Raw genomic sequence first — 19213 nt, forward strand, 5'->3', positions numbered from 1 at the left:
ACCCCCAGGTTGGGAAGCCTGATGCAGGACTCAGAACCATCACTCCAGTGGGAAAACTTCTGTGGTATAATTGTCTTCCAGTTTGTGGGGCATCTGCTAAGTCGCTTCAGTCGTGTCCGACTCTGTGTGACCCCATAGACAGCGGCCCACCAGGCTCCCCCGTCCCTGGGATTCTCTAGGCAAGAAGACTGGAGTGGGTTGCCATTTCCTTCTCCAATGTATGAAAGTGAAAAGTGAAAGTGAAATCGCTCAGTTGTGTCCGACTCTTAGCAACCTCATGGACTGCAGCCTACCAGGCTCCTCCATCCATGGGATTTTCCAGGCAAGAGTACCGGAGTGGGGTGCCATTGCCTTCTCCATGTGGGGCACCTACCTGGCAGGTATTGGATTTGATTCTATTGCTATGCACTCAGTGGCCTCTCCTTTGTTTTTGGATGTAGGATATCTTTCTTGGCAGGTTCCAGCATTTTTCCATCGATGGTTGCTCAGCAGTTAGTTGTGATTCCTGTGCTCTTGCAAGAAGGAGTCTGAATATTAAGTCATTTGTAAGTATTGTCTCACCTTCTTGTCTCCCAGAGGTTATTTCAGGATAATGTCCTTGTGTGAATTTCAATCATACTTTTATAGTCAAAAATTATGGTTTGCTTGATTATAATTTTCTGAGGAGAGTCTTAAAGATTATATCAGATTCCTTCTCATGTGCAAATTCTGCATTCAATCTGATTAAATAAATGAAAGGAAAATAATTTAAACTTTAGCAGATGAGATAGTAAAAAGATCTGTAGATCTTTTTTTTTCCTAAAGCATAAACATCTTTTTAAAGTCATATTATATTGTACAAATATGTTCATATATATGCCAATCTGATCTTCACAGAAACATTTCACTGGAATAGATCTCATATAGACTATTTTGAAGATTGGGAAACAGATTCATAGATGTTTAACACCTTTACTAAGTGAATAAGAACTGAACTACAGACTTCTTACTTTCAGCTCAAGGATGTTTATGCATGCGTGCCAAGTTGCTTCAGTCAAGCCTAAGTCTTTGCAACCCTATGGACTATAACCCGCCAGGCTCCTCTGTCCATGGGATTCTCCAGTCAAGAAGACTGGAGTGGGTTGCCATGCCCTCCCCCAGGGAAGGGTGTTTATACTTTTAGTTAATCACTTTCCTAGAAATCTTTTACTGACAAAAAGAACAAACTGATCAATTAGGAACAAAAGAATGATCTAAGCAAATTGGGTTAATAGATGATTACAGATGTCAGTTTCTACAACATTCAACATTATATACTTTCCCTGCTTTTCAAAACTAACTTCCCTTAGTCTCCCAGACCCTGGATTCCAATCTTCTTCTAGTCTCTTTTAAATCCTCTTGCTAATTTATCCTTTCACTCTCTGATACTTAGTTCAGCAGGATTTTATTCTTGCTTCTCTGTAGACTGCATACTTTTCCTTAAGGATCTCAAATTTGTATTTCCAGATTTCACCTGTTTTACCAATTTCTAATCTGTATTCTGAGTAGGATATATATCACTTGTTGATATAGGTTTGGTCATGTAAAGATGGGGATTGGAGAAGGCTGGATATGTATACAGAAACAATTTTTATTGGATACAGTATAAAATTCAACTAAAAACAAGTTTTAAAAAGGTATTACAAGCATCGAGGAACAAACTTAATTTGACATCTAAGACCTTGTAATTTAACTTATTGACTTGTTCAAGGAATTTTTTAGAATTCAAGAGTATTAAGCTGAGGAAACAAACATGATTATTAGCAGAAGGAGAAGAACTCGAGGATAGGAGTTCTCTGTCACTTAGGTGGTCAGCACCAACGAGCATCAGGATGCATGCTCTGTAGACATGGGGCTGCCTGTTTAGTTCATTGTGGAGCCTGGCACCTGTAATTATGGAAGCCTATAGTAGCTGTTTGAAGAAGGCAATGGCAACCCACTCCAGTACTCTTGCCTGGAAAATCCCATGGACGGAGGGGCCTGGTAGGCTGCAGTCCATGGGGGCGCTAGGAGTTGGACACGACTGAGCGACTTCACTTTCACTTTTCACTTCCATGCATTGGAGAAGGAAATGGCAACCCACTCCAGTGTTCTTGCCTGGAGAATCCCAGGGACAGAGGAGTCTGTTGGGCTGCCATCTATGGGGTCGCACAGAGTCAGTACGACTGAAGCGACTTAGCAGCAGCAGCATAGTAGCTGTTTAATCAATGTTTTACCATTGAATGAGTAAAGAAAAGGATGGAAAGGTAGACTATTGCTGAGTCAGTTTTAAAAGTGGATGTTTGGCAATTAACTTGTCCAGTGTGTGTTTCTTCTTTCCTCCGACTGAACATAATCATCAAATTCTATGACAACAGCAAAAGCCTTGTATCTATCAAGGGTACAGTGAAAAGAGGGTTGAATGATAAATGACCTGCGCCTTTATTTCTTGACTGGATGAGATGAGTATTGATTTTCTTTGTGTTTAAAGCTATGTCTCTTCAATCTATTCTTTCCAGCTCGTTTATTGTTGATAGAGCACACAAAGTATCAGCCGTAATTTCCTTACAACATGGGTACCTGTGATCAATGACAATTCTGAGAGATTAGAGTAAAAATTAAGTGTTCAGAGAGGACTGGTTAAGAGCAATACCTAAGCGATGCTGCTGCTGCCAAGTTGCTTTCGTCGTGTCTGACTCAGTGCGACCCTATAGACAGCAGCCCACTAGGCTCCCCCGTCCCTGGGATTCTCCAGGCAAGAACACTGGAGTGGGTTGCCATTTCCTTCTCCAATGCATGAAAGTGAAAAGTGAAAGTGAAGTCGCTCAGTCGTGTCCGACTCTTAGCAACCCCATGGACTGCAGCCCACCAGGCTCCTTCATCCATGGGATTTTCCAGGTAAGAGTACTGGAGTGGGTTGCCATTGCCTTCTCCATAAGCGATGCTAAGGTGAGATTTTTAGAAAGCTCATTTTGACAACTAAATTGGATTATTTTTTATATTGAACTTATTAATAATTAGAGGCTTCCCCGGTTGCTCAAACAATAAAGAATCTGCGTGCAATGCAGGAGACCTAAGTTCAGTCCCTGGTTGGGAAGATCCCCTGGAGAAGGGAAGGGTTACCCACTCCAGAATTCTTGCCTGGGGAATTCCATGGACAGAGAAGCCTGGTGGACTATAGTCCATGGAGTCACAAAAAGTTGGACACAGCAACTAACACTTTCACTGTTATTAATAAAATTTTTGTCACTGGCTTTTTTTTTTTTTTTTTTTGAGACACAGGAAAAAAATAAAAAAAAACTTTATTGCAGTGCTATGGTTGACCTAGTTTGACTACATGCCTATTCTTTAGTTAGGGCAATGTGGGGAACCTAATATTCCACTCAATTTTATACAAAGGCAAAAGATAAGTTTTCCAAAGGATTTTGGGTCCTAGCAGAGAAGTTACTTTATTAAATAACTGTTTCAGATATGTAATTTACATTCAGTTAGAATTTCAGCCTCAGGGAATTAGGAAGCAAGATTTAAAGGAATGGAATGGGGATCTTCAGTCAAGTGACAAAAGAAAGTGAAGTCGCTCAGTCGTGTCCAACTCTTTGTGACCCAGGGACTGTAGCCCACCAAGCTCCTCGGTCCATGGGATTCTCCAGGCAAGAATACTGGAGTGGGTTTCCAGTTTCTTCTCCAGGGGATCTTCCTGACCCAGGGATTGAACCCAGGTCTCCCACATTGCAGGCAGATGCTTTAAGTTCTGTGCCACCAAGGAAGCCCAAGTGACAAAAGAATTAAGTATATTTGGAGTTCTTTCATTTTAGTGATACCTCTTAATGATATAAAGAATGTATAAAGTATTTACAGTGCAAGATTACAATTTCATGTTTTTGTAATACTTGCGGAACACAGCTGATACTTCGTAATATTCAGTTCAATTCAGTTACTCAGTCATGTCCGATTCTTTGCAAACCTAGGAACCTCAGGACGCCAGGCCTTCCTGTCCATCACCAGCTCCCGGAGTTCACCCAAACTCATGTCAATCGAGTCGGTGATGCCATCCAACCATCTCATTCTCTGTCTTCCCCTTCTCCTACTGCCCTCAATCTTTCCAAGAATCAGGGTTTTTATTAAATGAGTCAGCTCTCTGCATCAGATGGCCAAAGTATTGGAGTTTCAGCTTCAGCATCAGTCCTTCCAATGAATATTCAGGACTGATTTCCTTTAGGATGGACTGGTTGGATCTCCTTGCAGTTCAAGGGACTCTCAAGAGTCTTCTCCAACACCACAGTTCAAAAGCATCACTTCTTCAGTGCTCAGGTTTCTTTATAGACCAACTCACATCCATACATAACTACGGGAAAAACCATAGCTTTAACTAGATGGAGCTTTGTTGGCAAAGTAATGTCTCTGCTTTTTAATATGCTGTCTAGGTAGGTCATAGCTTTTTTACAGGAGCAAGTGTCTTTTAATTTCATCGCTGCAGTCACCATCTGCAGTGATTTTGGAGCCCCCCAAAATAAAGAAAATCTATCACTCTTACCACTGTTTCCCCATCTATTTGTCATGAAGCGATGGGATGGGATCCTATGATCTTAGTTTTCTGAATGTTGAGTTTTAAGACAACTTTTTCACTCTCCTTTTTCATTTTATTAAGAGGCTCTTTAGTTCTTCTTTGCTTTCTGCCATAAGGATGGTGACATCTGTGTATATGATGTTATTGATATTTCTCCCGGCAATCTTGAATGAAGCTTGTGGTTCATCCAGCCTTGCATTCGCAAGATGTTCTGTGCATATAAGTTAAATAATCAGGTTGACAATATACAGCTTTGACATACCCCTTTCCAGATTCTGAATCAGTCTGTTGTTCCATGTCCAGTTCTAATTGTTGCTTCCTGACCTGTATACAGATTTCTCAGGGGGGCAGGTCAGGTGGTCTGATATTCCCTTCTATTGAAGAATTTTCCACAGTTTGTTGTGATCAACACTGTCAAAGGCTTTGGCATAGTCAGTTAAGCAAAAGTAGATGTTTTTCTGGAATTATCTTTCTTTTTCTATAATCCAGGGGAAGTTGGCAATTTGATCTCTGGTTTCTCTGCCTTTTTAAAATTCAGTTTGAACATCTGGAAGTTTATGGTTCACGTATTGTTGAAGCCTGGCTTGGAGAATTTTAAGCATTTTACTAGCATGTGAGATGAGTGTAATTGTGTGGTAGTTTGGACATTCTTTGGTATTGCTTTTCTTTGGGATTGGAATGAAAATTGATCTTTTCCAGTCCTGTGGCCACTGCTGAGTTTTCCAAATTTGCTGGCATATTGAGTGAAGCACTTTCACAGCATCATCTTTCAGCATTTGAAATAGCTCAACTGGAATTCCATCACCTCCACTAGCTTTGCTCATAGTGATGCTTCCTAACCCCACTTGACTTAGAATTCCAGGATGTCTGGCTCTAGGTGAGTGATCACACCATCATGGTTATCTGGGTCATGAAAATCTTTTTTGTATAGTTCTCTGCATTTCTTCCACCTCTTCTTAGATCTTCTACTTCTGTTAGATTCATACCATATCTGTCCTTTATTGTGGTCATCTTTGCATGAAATGTTCCCTTGGTATCTCTAATTTTCTTGAAGAGATCTGTAGGCTATAGTGCATGGGGCTGCAAAGAGTCAGACACAACTGAGTGACTTCATTTCACCTTCAGCCATGATCCGTCTGTCTTGGGTAGCCCTACATTGCATGGCTCCTAGTTTCATTAAGTTAGACAAGGCTGTGGTCCATGTGATCAGTTTGGTTAGTTTTCTGTGATTGTGGTTTTCATTCTGTCTGCCCTCTGATGGAGAAGGATAAGAGGCTTATGGAAGGTTCCTGATGGGAAAGACTGACTGAAGGGGAAACTGAGTTTCCTTCTGATGGGTGGGACCATGCTCAGTAAATCTTTAATTGAATTTTCTGCTGATGGGCAGGACTGTGTTCCATTCCTTGTTGGTTGACCTCAGGACAAACTATGGTGAGAGTAAAAGTCCCATGCATGCACTGGTGCTTTCAGTGCCCCTGACCCTGTAGCTAACATTGTCTTAATTCCTACCTATAATGTGTGATCATGTTAGTCAATAAACTTCCATAGTTGGTAGAAAAGTGTGCTGTTAGTAAAGCCTGGAAAAAATATTAAGCAAACTTTGTGCATACTGAAAGGTGTCGAGTAAATGACATGATTTGAAAAAGGGCAAAACTGTCAGCTACAATACATGGGACAGAAATGGACTAATGGTCATTGGTTACATGATTTTTTAAAAAATCATTTATTTCATTTTTGGCTCTGCTGGGTCTTCATGCCTTTGCACAGGCTTTCTCTAGTTGTGGTGAGGAGGGAGTACTCTTCGTTGTGGGACTTGGTCTTCTTGTTGCTTTTTTTTTTGTGGACCACAGACTCTGGGCCCTCAGGCTCAATGGTTGTGATGAACAGGCTTAGCTGCTCTGTGGAAGGTGGAATCTTCCTGGACCAGGGATTGAACCCATGTCCCCTGCATTGGCAGGCGGATTTTTACCCACTGCACCACCAGGGAAGTGCCACAGTATTATTTCTAAGCAGAAGATTAAAAATGTCTATCACTTTCTTTTAACTGCCTGAAATAAATAGGTTCCAGGAAGAGACAGATGAGCTAAAGGAAGAATGATGCAGTTTGCAAGAAGAATTTAGAGGGAATGTAAATGGGCCAGAGTGTGATCAGCTGGGAAGTAAAACTGTTTGTCTTCAGCTAAAGGACAGATTCTTTAAAATAAATTTTAAAAACTGGAATATGAAACCCAAAGTATTGTCAATGAAACTTGACATCAGAGTCATGATGATCAAAGCAGAGTCATGGCATCAGATCAAATCTAAGGTGTTGACTTTTAGACTCTTTATTAAGACCTCTAAAGATTTAAGTACCTGGCTCTATTAAAAACAGAGAAAAATCTATCTGGAAAACAAATAGGGATTTTTTTTTTCAAGTACAGTGGTCTGTTACCTGATACATAGATAGCCTACAAAAACTTTTAAAGTGAGTTATGTAAGTTAAAAGGACCCCAGCTTAAAATAAAGGGACTAAGAAAGTTACTTAATAGCCTCTGAGTCTTTTATTTTCTGGGGAGGGAAAACAGGCTGATTAATCTCTGCTTTTCCTGTAGAAAAGCTAGAATTTCTCAAAGGATGTAGCCAAGAGAATGTATGTGGCACTGTTTTTCAGTCACTCAGTCATGTCGAACATGACACCAGGGACAGCAGCACACCAGGCTTCCCTGTCCTTCACCATATCCTGGAGTTTGCTCAAACTCATGCCACTGAGTTAGTGATGCCATCCAACCATCCTCTGGCATGCCCTTCTCCTCCTGCCTTCAATCTTTCCCAGCATCAGGATCATTTCAAATGAGTTGGGTCTTCACATCAGGTGGCCAAAGTATTGGAGCTTCACCATCACTCCTTCCAATGGGTATTCAGGGTTGATTTTCTTTAGGATTGGCTGATTTGATCTCCTTGTAGTTCATGGCACTCTGAAGAGTCTTCTTCAACACCACAGTTTGAAAGCATCAGTTCTTTGACCCTCACCCTTCTTTATGGTCCAGCTCTCACATCCATACATGACTACTGGGAAAAACATAGCCTTCACTATATGGACTTTTGTTGGCAAAGTAATGTCTCTGCTTTATAATATGCTGTCGAGGTTCATCATAGCTTTTCTTCCAAGGAGTAAGTATCTTTTAATTTCCTAACTGCAGTCACCATCCACAGTGATTTTGGAGCCCGAGAAAATAAAGTCTGTCACTGTTTCCATAGTTTCCATGTAGATGGTGTTAAGAGCCAGCTGTGGAGAACAACAAAATAGATATTCTTATGATATAGTAGAGAATCAGTTGTAAACTGGGAACCAATTCCAGGCAGATGACTAGATCCAGTCCATGGGGTCACAAAGAGTTGGTTACTATATTTTCATTTAGAAAAATAAGTATGGTTAGGAACTATAGTGGTTCATTCATTTTTTTAACATTGAAAGACAAAAATTCACAGGACATTCAATAGTTGATGAAAATCTTGAAAACAAAAATGTATGAAAACTGGTCTCACTGAACCAGAAGAATGATAGAGCAGCTTCGGATGACACCTTTTAAATATTATTACTCATCTCTTGGTGAAATCCTGCAATTTCTGTTCATTTCATTCAGAATAAAAGTCAAAGTCCTTGCAATGACCTGTGAGGCCCTTTGTGATCTCCTCAGTTTTTAAAATCTCTCTTACTTCATCTTCTACTATTCTTACCCATCCTTACTCAACAAATAAATAATGGAAGACTATATAAATTCCTTAGCCTCCTTTTCTTCAAATGGGCAACTCTAGGAAGCATCCTATACATGTTTTGAAGTTCCTGCTGGATAGACCCCATGTTGTCTATGGTAATAACTTTAGCAATATGCCCTTAATAAGCTTGCTTTCCTCTCTGTCTTACTCTTCCTGCTCTACCATCCAGCTTCCTGGAATTACCTCCCCAGTCAACACAATTCCTTGCACTGGAAAGTGAAAGTGTAGTCACTCAGTCATGTCTGACTCTTTGCAATCCCATGGACTGTGGCCTGTCAGGCTCCTCTGTCCATGGCATTCTCCAGGCAAGAATACTGCAGTGGGTCGCCATTCCCTTCTCTAGGGGATCTTCCTGACCCAGGGGTAGAACACAGTTCTCCTGCATTGCAGGCAGATTCTTTACCATCTGGGCAACCAGGGAACAGATACCTTCTCTTTGTCACTTCCTAACGTTAGAGCATTCAAACTTTTTAGTCAAGCCAGAAAGAGACTCCCTGGGCAATGGGGGAAGCTGTTTCTGCCTGAGGAGGAGACTTTGGTGGAGTTTAAGGGTCTGGGAATTTGGGATTCTCTCTGCTGGGCCTTCCAGCAGAATGAGAAACTCCTTATATAGCTGACTTTGGCTAGAAAAGATATCTGTTCAGCATACTTAAAAAAAAAAAAAAACCAACCTGCTGTAACCTAAGATTTTGAAAAATCAAATATTCTTCCTTGGCCCTCTCTTTCATTGGTAATTTGAAAGCACTCTCTACCTTCTTGGCTCTGCCTCTTAATCTCTTCACAGCTATTTTCCTTAATAAATCTCATGCTCATCTAATCTCATCTTGGTGTCTGCTTTAGAGGATGCAAGACTATCACAGGGCATTCCCTGATCATTTTCCATAAAACTTTATCCCATTATCCTGGTTTCTCTAGCCAGATTCATTTTTTTATTAATACCTGTTCTCTTATTTATTTTCTGAGGCTTGAAGATAGACAACTCACCTATTTCTTTAATATATATGATGCAGCATCTGTATTAGTACTTTTCATATGGTTGGCTAGAGATACCTGTTGAATGAATAAATGGTTAAGGAAAGAGTCATAAAGCAGTTGTGAATTCTACCTGAAACTCCGTACTGACAACAGCAGGTTCTGTGTTGTGAAAGCCCTGTTGTTAAATAACAAAATTAAAAAAAATAAAAAGTTTTAAGCATGTCTTAAGAATCTTATTTATCTGGTAATGGCCAAAGTAATAATCTGAAACTTTGAGCTGTTAAATTATTTTCTAAGCTCTCCAGGACTGCTAGAAGCAATCTACGTACAAAAGAGCCCTGGTGTTTTTGATATCCATTAAAATGGTGTAAGTGGTAAATACCAAATCCTCGAAAGATTAATACAGTCTTCATTCTGAGTGATCAAGTCAGTGTTTTGTCATTATGTGCTGTGGAATCCCAGCATTCCTCCTCAATGTGCCACGTGCTAAGTCACTTCAGTTGTGTCCAACTCTGCAACCTTATGGACTGTAGCCCACCAGGCAAGAATACTTGTGTGGGTTGCCATGCCCTTGTCCAGGGGATCTTCCTGACCCAGGGATTGAACCTGCATTTCTTAGGTCTCCTGCACTGGTAAGTAGGTTCCTTACTGCTAGTGCTACCTGGGAAGCCCATTAATCCTCTAATACTAATCCATTTTCTCCTTACTGACTTCAGACTCACTCAATGAAATGACCCATTTCAAAACACCAATCTCCCCCCTTTTTTTGAATAGTGAATGCCTGAAATTTCCTCTGAAGTCAATTACTATATTGGCCACACTCCCTACTCTTAACTCAATCGACTCCACTCTCATAGATTTAAGCAGGAAGTATTTATCAAGTAATACTTATAAGCTTCAAGGAACAATTCCCAGACCATACCACAGGACTAAGTGGTTGAGCGACTAAAGCTCTGACCACCCAATATTTCATTCACAACTAAGAAAGGGCTGCCATAGTCATTTAACTTATTGTGTTAGTTTTGAAATTGTTTAATTACTCAGAAAAGCTTTATTTTAAAATTCCGGTTCTGATTTTATGCTCGTCCCTTCATCACTTTCACAATGTTTCTGTTCCTAAGGAAAACATACTCGATCCTGTCATGGACTTATTTAGTACACAGGCATGCAATGCACTGACATGTTTTTTTGTTTGTTTCTTTTAAACTACCTCACAAAAGGGCCTCCCTGGCGGCTCAGTGGTAAAGAATCTGCTTGCCAGCGCAGGAGACAGGAGGTTTGATCCCTGGGTCAGGAAGATCCCCTGGAGAAGGAAATGACAACCCATTTCAGTATTCTTGCCTGGGAAATCCCATGGACAGACAAGCCTGGTGGGCTATATAGCCCATGGGGTCACAGAGAGTTGGACATGACTGAGCGACTAAGCAACAACCTCACAAGAACCTCAGGCCTCACAGCTTGAAACCCTTGAAGTCAGCCTAAGCACATGTCATATGCACCTTTTGGTGCCTTCCCAAACTTCCCTGTTTAAATGTAAACAGTTCTATTAGCAGAAGTTCAGAACAGTCTAGGTTTGTTAGAGTCTATATTGTAGGATCCTTACAATAGTACATCAAAATCTGGACCAATCTAAATGCCTTTAGGTGTACCTCTGAAGAACAAAAGGTCTCCATTATTGTCAGCCTCATAAACTCACTGCTCTTGCTTCTGTGTGCTCCAGCAAGTTGGATGCCATATATTTGGCTGGTTTTCTGATGTGACTTACATATGAATCAGAGACTCACAGGGGTGCATCAGACTGGCAGAACCTGTCACATGTCTGCAAGCTAACAGAAAAAGTGATTAGAAGCGTAGGGTTTCAATTTGGGAAAGCAAGAGTCACAATTCAGGGAGCTGTTGAAATATAGAAAAGGTGTTTGATAGCTTTTTTAGACAGCAGTTGGTGGCAGACTGCCACTAAAATTGGGCTTTCCCGGTGGCTCAGCAGTAAAGAATCCACCTGCAATGCAGTAGACACAGGATACCTGAGTTTGATCCCTGGTCAGGAAGATTCCCTGGAGGAGAGGGTAGCAACCCACTCCAGGATTCTTGCCTGGAGAATTCCATGGACAGAGGAGTCTGGTGGGCTACAGTTCATGGGGTCACAGAGTCAGACATGACTGAAGAGACTTTGCACCTATGCACCCTACTAAAATTAGTGTCTATTATCTAATAACATAATAGCAATCACTTATAAGCAGTTTACTATGTGCAAATTTCTTTCTATGCATTTTGCATATACTGATGATTTTTACCATCACATTTCCCCTGCGTGATTGATATTGTTGTTTATCCTATTTTATGGATGAGGAAACTGAAGCATTGAGACGTTAAAGAATTTGCCCAGGGTCACAGTGATTATGCATGGCAGAGCTGAGATTCAGATGCAGGTAGTGGTCCAAAAGTCCAAATTCTCACTTGTAAACATTATATGCATAGTCTTTCACAAATATGTATATAAATAATATCAGCAAATCAATATGAAATAAGAAAGAAAGGAAAGAAAGGAAAATGGGTAGAATTTGTGCAGAAGAAATTCATGGGAACTGAACAAAGGTGTTAATAAAAATGAATTATGAATATTATAGACAGAACAGATATAACTATTCACATTTCTTTGGGCCCCATACATACATTATCTGGGTAAATCATATTCATCTTAATGAACTGATTCCTTAGGCATCAATTTCTCAAACTTCATTTAGCAATTTATCAAAAACAGATTTCAAATCCCATTCAAACTACCCCACACTAATAGTCAGAATAGTTAGTCCTTAGCTGTAATTGTTTAGTTTTTTGGTGTTAGCATTAAAGAGACATTTTGACATGCCTTCAGTGGGGCCCTTAGCATTCATTACACACTAGCCATTCAACAAAAATTGTTCATGTTGTTAAATATAATAAAAATGACTGCAATGGACTCTATAAGAATTATTAAAAAATTCTAGGCAGCCTCTCCCTTTAGAAATTGACAATATATGATGGGAAGAAAAATAAAATATCTTCTCCACACTAGAACCTGCTCTAATCCCCTTTGAGTTTTATTCCTGTAACAGATATTAGCATATTTATTAAACCAACAAAACTGAAGTCCTTTCAAAGGGGATTAAGAAAGTACTACAAGTTGCAATGATTCCTAATCAAAGCAGAAGATAATGAAATCTTGCCAGACAGAAATTTACCCACCTAGTGGATTAAAAAAAACAAGATGAAAAAGGGAGAAAAAAAGATTCAAAGGGCTCTGATTTTTATGTTGAAATAAAGCTATCCTTGGAAGATTAAATCTAACTTTGAAATAAAAGTGATTTAAAATCAGTCAATTATGTTAAGTTGCACTTGATGTGATTTTCTTTCTACAAAACTTCTTATGCTAACTTCTCTATCTGATTTGACTATTGTGTGCTTTGCATATGAATATATCCCTGTGTTAAGCTGTCTAAATTGATTTAAATTTGATTTAACTTGGTTAACACTAATAGTCTGTTTTGACAAATTGACAATAAAAAAATTGCTTTAAAAAATTGAACTCAGGAAAAGTACATGATAATTTCTACATTTGTGAGATATGTATTGGCTATGAAATATTATTAAAACTACACAGGGAGGGACAATTCTTATAGAAATTTTCATTGTATATGATAAACAAATAAGGGTGAGAATTTAGGACTAAAGTGCAATCACAGCAATATCGTAGATAGCAATGAGACATACTTTTTTAATTGAAGTATAGTTGATGTACAATATCACGTTTCAGGTGTAAAGCACAATGATTCAGTTATACATGCACACATATATACATTCTTCTTCAGATGCTCCTCTCTTATGAATTACTACTAAATGTTGAGTATATTTCCCTGTGCTATAGAGGAGGTCCTTGTTGGTGATCTATTTTATATATACTTTTGATTTTAAAATGATATCTGCCTACTTTTGAGAGAAACTTGAGTGTATTTGGTTCTTTGAGTGAGTAGAGTCAAATTTTTCCAGAACCAGAGGAGACCAAGGGCTCTAGCAAATTGCAGTGGGAAGTGCTGCTTTGGTAGTATGAGTGATCCGAGCTGTAGGGAGTCTGATGCAGCCCAAGTTCATTGTTCTCCAGCCCTAGGACTGGTTAGGACTCCCTCCCATAGAGCCCCTGTCCCAAGGAGTAGATCTGAATATGGAGCCCTCCAGGCAGCAAGAAAAGGAGAGCAAATGGGGAAGATTTACTTACCTCCAGAGTTCCTTTCCCAGCTTTGTACATCTCTTCTATTTTGTATCACTAAGTGAAGGAGTATTAGGACACAGCAAGATCCAGAGTTGCCCATTTCCAGGAGGGTGAAAATGTGTTCCTCTACTACTCTGTAATACTAAAGATCTGACATTTTAGTGTTATAGGATATTAAGGCCTGCAAGGTTAGCCTAGAGTTCTCTCTGAGAAATGGTATGCGCTATGAGAAAGATGTTTGGAATCCAAGGTGGAGCTTGAAACTATAGGGCAGAATGAATTGACTGGTTAAGTGGTGTATATTTGCTAGATAAAAATAGATTTTATTAAAATCTCATATTGGAGTAGAGGAAACTATGCCAACACAGGAAAACTGAAGGAAGAACTTTAAGACCCTATCTACTAAGGGGAGATTTGGGGCAGTGGGGGAAGAGAAAGCTCCCTTCCTAGGCCTGACATGCTCAGTCGCTTAGGCCTGTTTGACTCTTTGTGACACCATGCACTGTAGTCCATCATGCTCTTCTGTATATGGAATTTTCCTGACAAGAACACGAGTGTGTTGCCATTTCCTACTCCAGGAGATCACTGCTTTTCATATATTTAAGACACGTTTTGCTTTTTCCTTTTCTGGTATCCATCTGTTCTCCTTTGCCTGTTTCTCACTCAGGATTTTGGTGTTTTTCTTACTAATTTTAGGAGTCTTTTAAATATATAGTAAGAAAATTAAGTATTTGGTTGTAATATATGTTGCAAGTAGATTTTTTTTCCATGTGGTCATTTCTCTTTTAACTTTATTTTTGTGTTTTATTCAAGGTGGTTACTTTAGGCACACAGGAAAGATATATGCATATATGAGTGTGTGTTTTTATATATATATATATATTTAGAAATAGAAAACTAAAGGACAGCTATGTCATGACTAGCATCAAGTATGTGTGTATTTAAAAGAGAGAGTGTGGAGGAGAGAGAGAGAATTATCCTTATTCTATTTCAGAAGTATGAACTTCATTTGAGGGCATTTAAAATTATTGAAGTTAGTCAACTTTTTAAATAATTTTTTTATATCAGGAGTTGATTTTGATTTATTATTATTTTTTCAAATAGTAAATGGTATATGCTTAGTACTTTACATTGATACCTATTTTGCCTTGTTTGTGTCATATGTGTTTGTGAGAGTTGTTGGGGTTGTATATATTTAGGAGTTTAATTCGAGCTTTAGGGATTGGCTTGTGCAAAGGAAAGTGTAAACAATTACTTCAATATATTTTTATGGATAATTTTTTTCTGTGCAGTACTTTTTATACCTTGACAAAAGAAGCAATTTAGGGTATGCAACAGTGATTAGATATATTATCTCTATCTGCCAATTTTTATTCTACTTATATTTCATATTAACCATTGTAGTTTTCAGATAGATGATAATAGGATGGGAGCTTGATATATTCCTGTGCCACTGTTTCAGCCTTAATGAGGTAGGAGGTTAGTGAAGACTACCTTTGCTTTCTAAATGAGTTGCTTTTGATGAGGCTCATCAGGAACACTATGTCAACAGGCATTGCTTGCTTTCTTTTAAGCTTAAGTAGAGCCTTGTGACACATAGTTTTTAAAGTTCAAAGTAATAAATTTTTAAAGGATCATGTAAACTGAAAAACTAGTTCAATTTACTACAATCTGACAAAGTATTTTCGAAACTCATAATTTTATTAACATAGTGATCTCAACCAAAAAACACAGCTGTTTAATTCATACTACTGGTCCACTTCTATGCAATTAAGCATAAACCACAAAACTGCAGACATTACATTAAAATTATGCTATAGGTTAGAACTGGTAATAAATCTATACAAATTAGTCTAGTATAAAGGCAGCTAAATTGACAATAACTTCAACTGCTTTCATTTTCACCAGTTGCATGATATTTGAAATACCACAGAAGAGCAGGTGGATTTTAGCTTGGATAATTGACATCAGTGGAAAAGTCAAAATTGTTTCATGTGGCCTGGAAACCAGGCACCTAGTGAGGCTCTAATTAAAATATATTTATCAAACTACTATTGGTGAATATCAAAATATGTAAAAATCATAGCTAGGTTCTATTTTATTATTTTTAACCCTTATATTTAGCACCAAGATAAATTTCACAAGAGATAGAGACAATGCTTTGTAGAATTGCTAGTTCTGGTGTTTTATATAGAGGACACAAACTATAACAGATATAAGACTTTTAGCTTCCATTATTTAAAATTATAAATACATTTTTTTAGATAAAAAGGGATGTACTCTAAGCTAATTCCCTTTTTGTGCACTTTTTCTCTTTAGAGAGAAAAAATAAAGCAGTATGTACTACCTAATTAAAGAAAATATCATCCAATAAGGGTATTAAGCCTTAAAATCTTATTTTGCAAACTATTTGATATCTATCTACACACCTGAATTTTGGGTCTATTAAAAATAATTTGGAGTCTAGAGTGCTTGATTCTAGGTATTTATGGGATATATTTAGATCCATTCAGGGCTTCTCTGGTGGCTCAGTGGTAAAGAAACCACTTACAACACAGGAGACACAGGTTCGATCCCTGGGTTCGGAAGAGCCACTGGAGAAGGAAATGCAACCCACTCCAGTATTCTTGCTGGAGAATCCCATAGATGAAGGAGCCTGCTGGACTACAGTCCATGGGGTCACAAAGAGTTGGATGCAACTGAGCAACTAAGCAGGCAAACAAACCAAGTTTCCTGCTACATTTGGCAAACCCAGTCTTTCCATTTTCCACATGCTAACTAGACTAATCCTTTTAAAATAAAAATCTTGACTATATCAGGTACACGTGTCAAATATCCCCTACTTCATAACATGGAATCCAAAGGCAGCACTGTCTGCTTCCAGTGTTTGTTTTTCACATTCTTATTCCATCTTTGTCATCTTTCCATTACCTTCCTTCCTAGCTGCAAACCACATTATTGTTTTGAAGATATAAGTGTGTGAAGTGAAAGTTGCTCAGTCATGTCTGACTCTTTGTAACCACATGGGTGTAGTCTGTGGAATTCTCCAGGTCAGAATACTGGAGTGGGTGGCCCTTCCCTTCTCCAGGGGATCTTCCCAACTCTGGGATCAAACCCAGGTCTCCTGCATTGCAGGTGGATCTTTACCAGCTGAGCCACAGAGTATGTGAAAAAAATATCCCTGCCTCTGGTGCTTTAACTCTTGCTCCTCTCTTTGGTGAAAGTGCTCTTTTGCCAGATATCTAGAGAGCTTACTTGCTCCTTTGCTATGGGTCTCCAATGAGATGTCATATCTGAGAGCTTTTCTTTCACCACTCTGTAAAACTGATATGTTAGTTCCTCTCATGTTCAAACTCCTTATGCAGTCTTATCTTTTTTGCATCACTGTAACAAACTTATATTTCTATTTCTTTATTATTTTGCTCTTTCCACTTAATTTGCATGAAGAGACTCTGCCCTTTTGTTTACACTTGTATCCCCTGTACATGTTTGATACTCAAATATTTACTAAACATTTCTTGAATGAATTAAATAGTAATTAAATGAAAAAAGATAAAATGGCTAATGAATTATCTGTAGTTCATGCAAAAAGTACTGGCATTTGAAATCAACCTAAGGAAATTTGTATGACCACATTGATGAGATTAATGTTGGTGTGCCAAAATTAAATTTTGTTCCATAAAGAATAAGATCTGTTTCTTCTCTCATTTTCCATTGAACTCTTTTTTTTTTTTTTTTTTTGTACCAGTACTTTTCTTTTTGTTCAGAAATGCTCATAATAACTCATCTAGGTCTAGGAACTTCGTTTTCCCAAGTTCTCTTTCCTATATGGTTCTGGGTTGAAACTGGCCAAAATAGGAATATATACAATGTTTAGATGGTAAAAGTGAAGAGGAAGCTGTTGTTCTTAGATGGTCATGAAGGGCAGACTGGGTGATAGACAAATGCAGATGTTCTCAGAAGGCTTATTCTACCTTGTCTTTCCAATCCATGGCCCCACACACCATTTACTAGTAATACAAATTAACCTCTACCTAATATTTGACTGAAGCTTCTTTAGAGGCATCAGGTTTCTCAGATGTCAATATGAAACCATTCTTCAGAGACTGGACAATCAGACACATTATTGCTTCAGGTTATTGTGGTGTTGGAGAAGACTCTTGAGAGTCCCTTGGACTGCAAGGAGATCCAACCAGTCCATTCTGAAGGAGATCAGTCCTGGGTGTTTTTTGGGAGGAATGATGCTAAAGCTGAAACTCCAGTACTTTGGCCACTTCATGCAAAGAGTTGACTCATTGGAAAAGACCCTGATTCTGGGAGGGATTGGGGGCAGGAGGAGAAGGGGATGACAGAGGATGAGATGGCTGGATGGCATCACCGACTTGATGGACGTGAGTTTGAGTGAACTCCGGGAGTTGGTGATGGACAGGGAGGCCTGCTGCTGCTACTGCTGCTAAGTCGCTTCAGTCATGTCGGACTCTGTGCGACCCAATAGACAGCAGCCCACCAGGCTCCCCCGTCCCTGGGATTCTCCAGGCAAGAACACTGGAGTGGATTTCCATTTCCTTCTCCAATGCATGAAAGTGAAAAGTGAAAGTGAAGTTGCTCAGTCGTGTCCGACTCTTAGTGATCCCATGGACTGCAGCCCACCAGGCTCCTCCATCCATGGGATTTTCCAGGCAAGAGTACCGGAGTGGGGTGCCGGCCTGGCGTGCTATAATTCATGGGGTCACAAAGAGTCAGACATGACTGAGTGACTGAACTGAACTGACTGATTATGGTTAGTGATTTTTCTCATGAGATCAGGTTTATATATAACAGCCAGGATTAAATAGTATACAAATTATCTCTGACTGACTACTTTGACACTTTTGTTTTTCTACCTTTGCCACATTTGTATAAACTCTCTTTTCTATGGTAAACAGTTTGTTTCCATAATACTGTTAGTGGGTCTGGTTTAATAACTAAACTGTGACAAATAAAACTTTAATGACTAAACACTGGTCATATGTCATTATATTTCTCTATCCTGTTTGATCCTGGCAACTACACATAAGTATAACCCCATGAAAAACAAGTTGTACTATATATGTATATGTGTGTGCATGGATATATGTTGTTTAGTTGCTAAGTCATGTTTGACTCTTTTGCATCCCCAGGAACTGTAACCTGCCAGTGATTCTCTTTCCTTGGGATTTCCCAGGCAAGAATACTAGAGTGGGTTGCCATTTCCTCCTGCAGCTGATCTTCCTGACCCAGGGTTCAATCTCATGTCTACTGCATTGGCAGGTGGATTCTTTACCACTGAGATAAAAGGGAAGCCCGCATGGATATATAGTAGAACTCTAAAAACTTTTAAATTAAGCTGAAAAAGGATATTTTTATAAAATTGATTTTCTTATCTTCCAATTGTTACTACATTTTATGACTCTGAAATGGTTACAAATTCTAATTTTGTATTTAATAAGTAAAGAAGCATAATCACTGAAGCTAGTCAAATTATTGTCATAACACACTGTTCAAATTTGTTGAATCTCCAAGGTAAATAAAGATGCCTTCAGTTCAGTTCAGTTCAGTCGCTCAGTCGTGTCTGACTTTTTGTGACCCCATGAATCGCAGCACGCCAGGCCTCCCTGTCCATTACCAACTCCCGGAGTTCACTCAGACTCACA

Source organism: Bos taurus, chromosome 6 (genome assembly GCF_002263795.3).
Source record: "Bos taurus isolate L1 Dominette 01449 registration number 42190680 breed Hereford chromosome 6, ARS-UCD2.0, whole genome shotgun sequence".
In the NCBI taxonomy this organism is placed as follows: Eukaryota; Metazoa; Chordata; class Mammalia; order Artiodactyla; family Bovidae; genus Bos; species Bos taurus.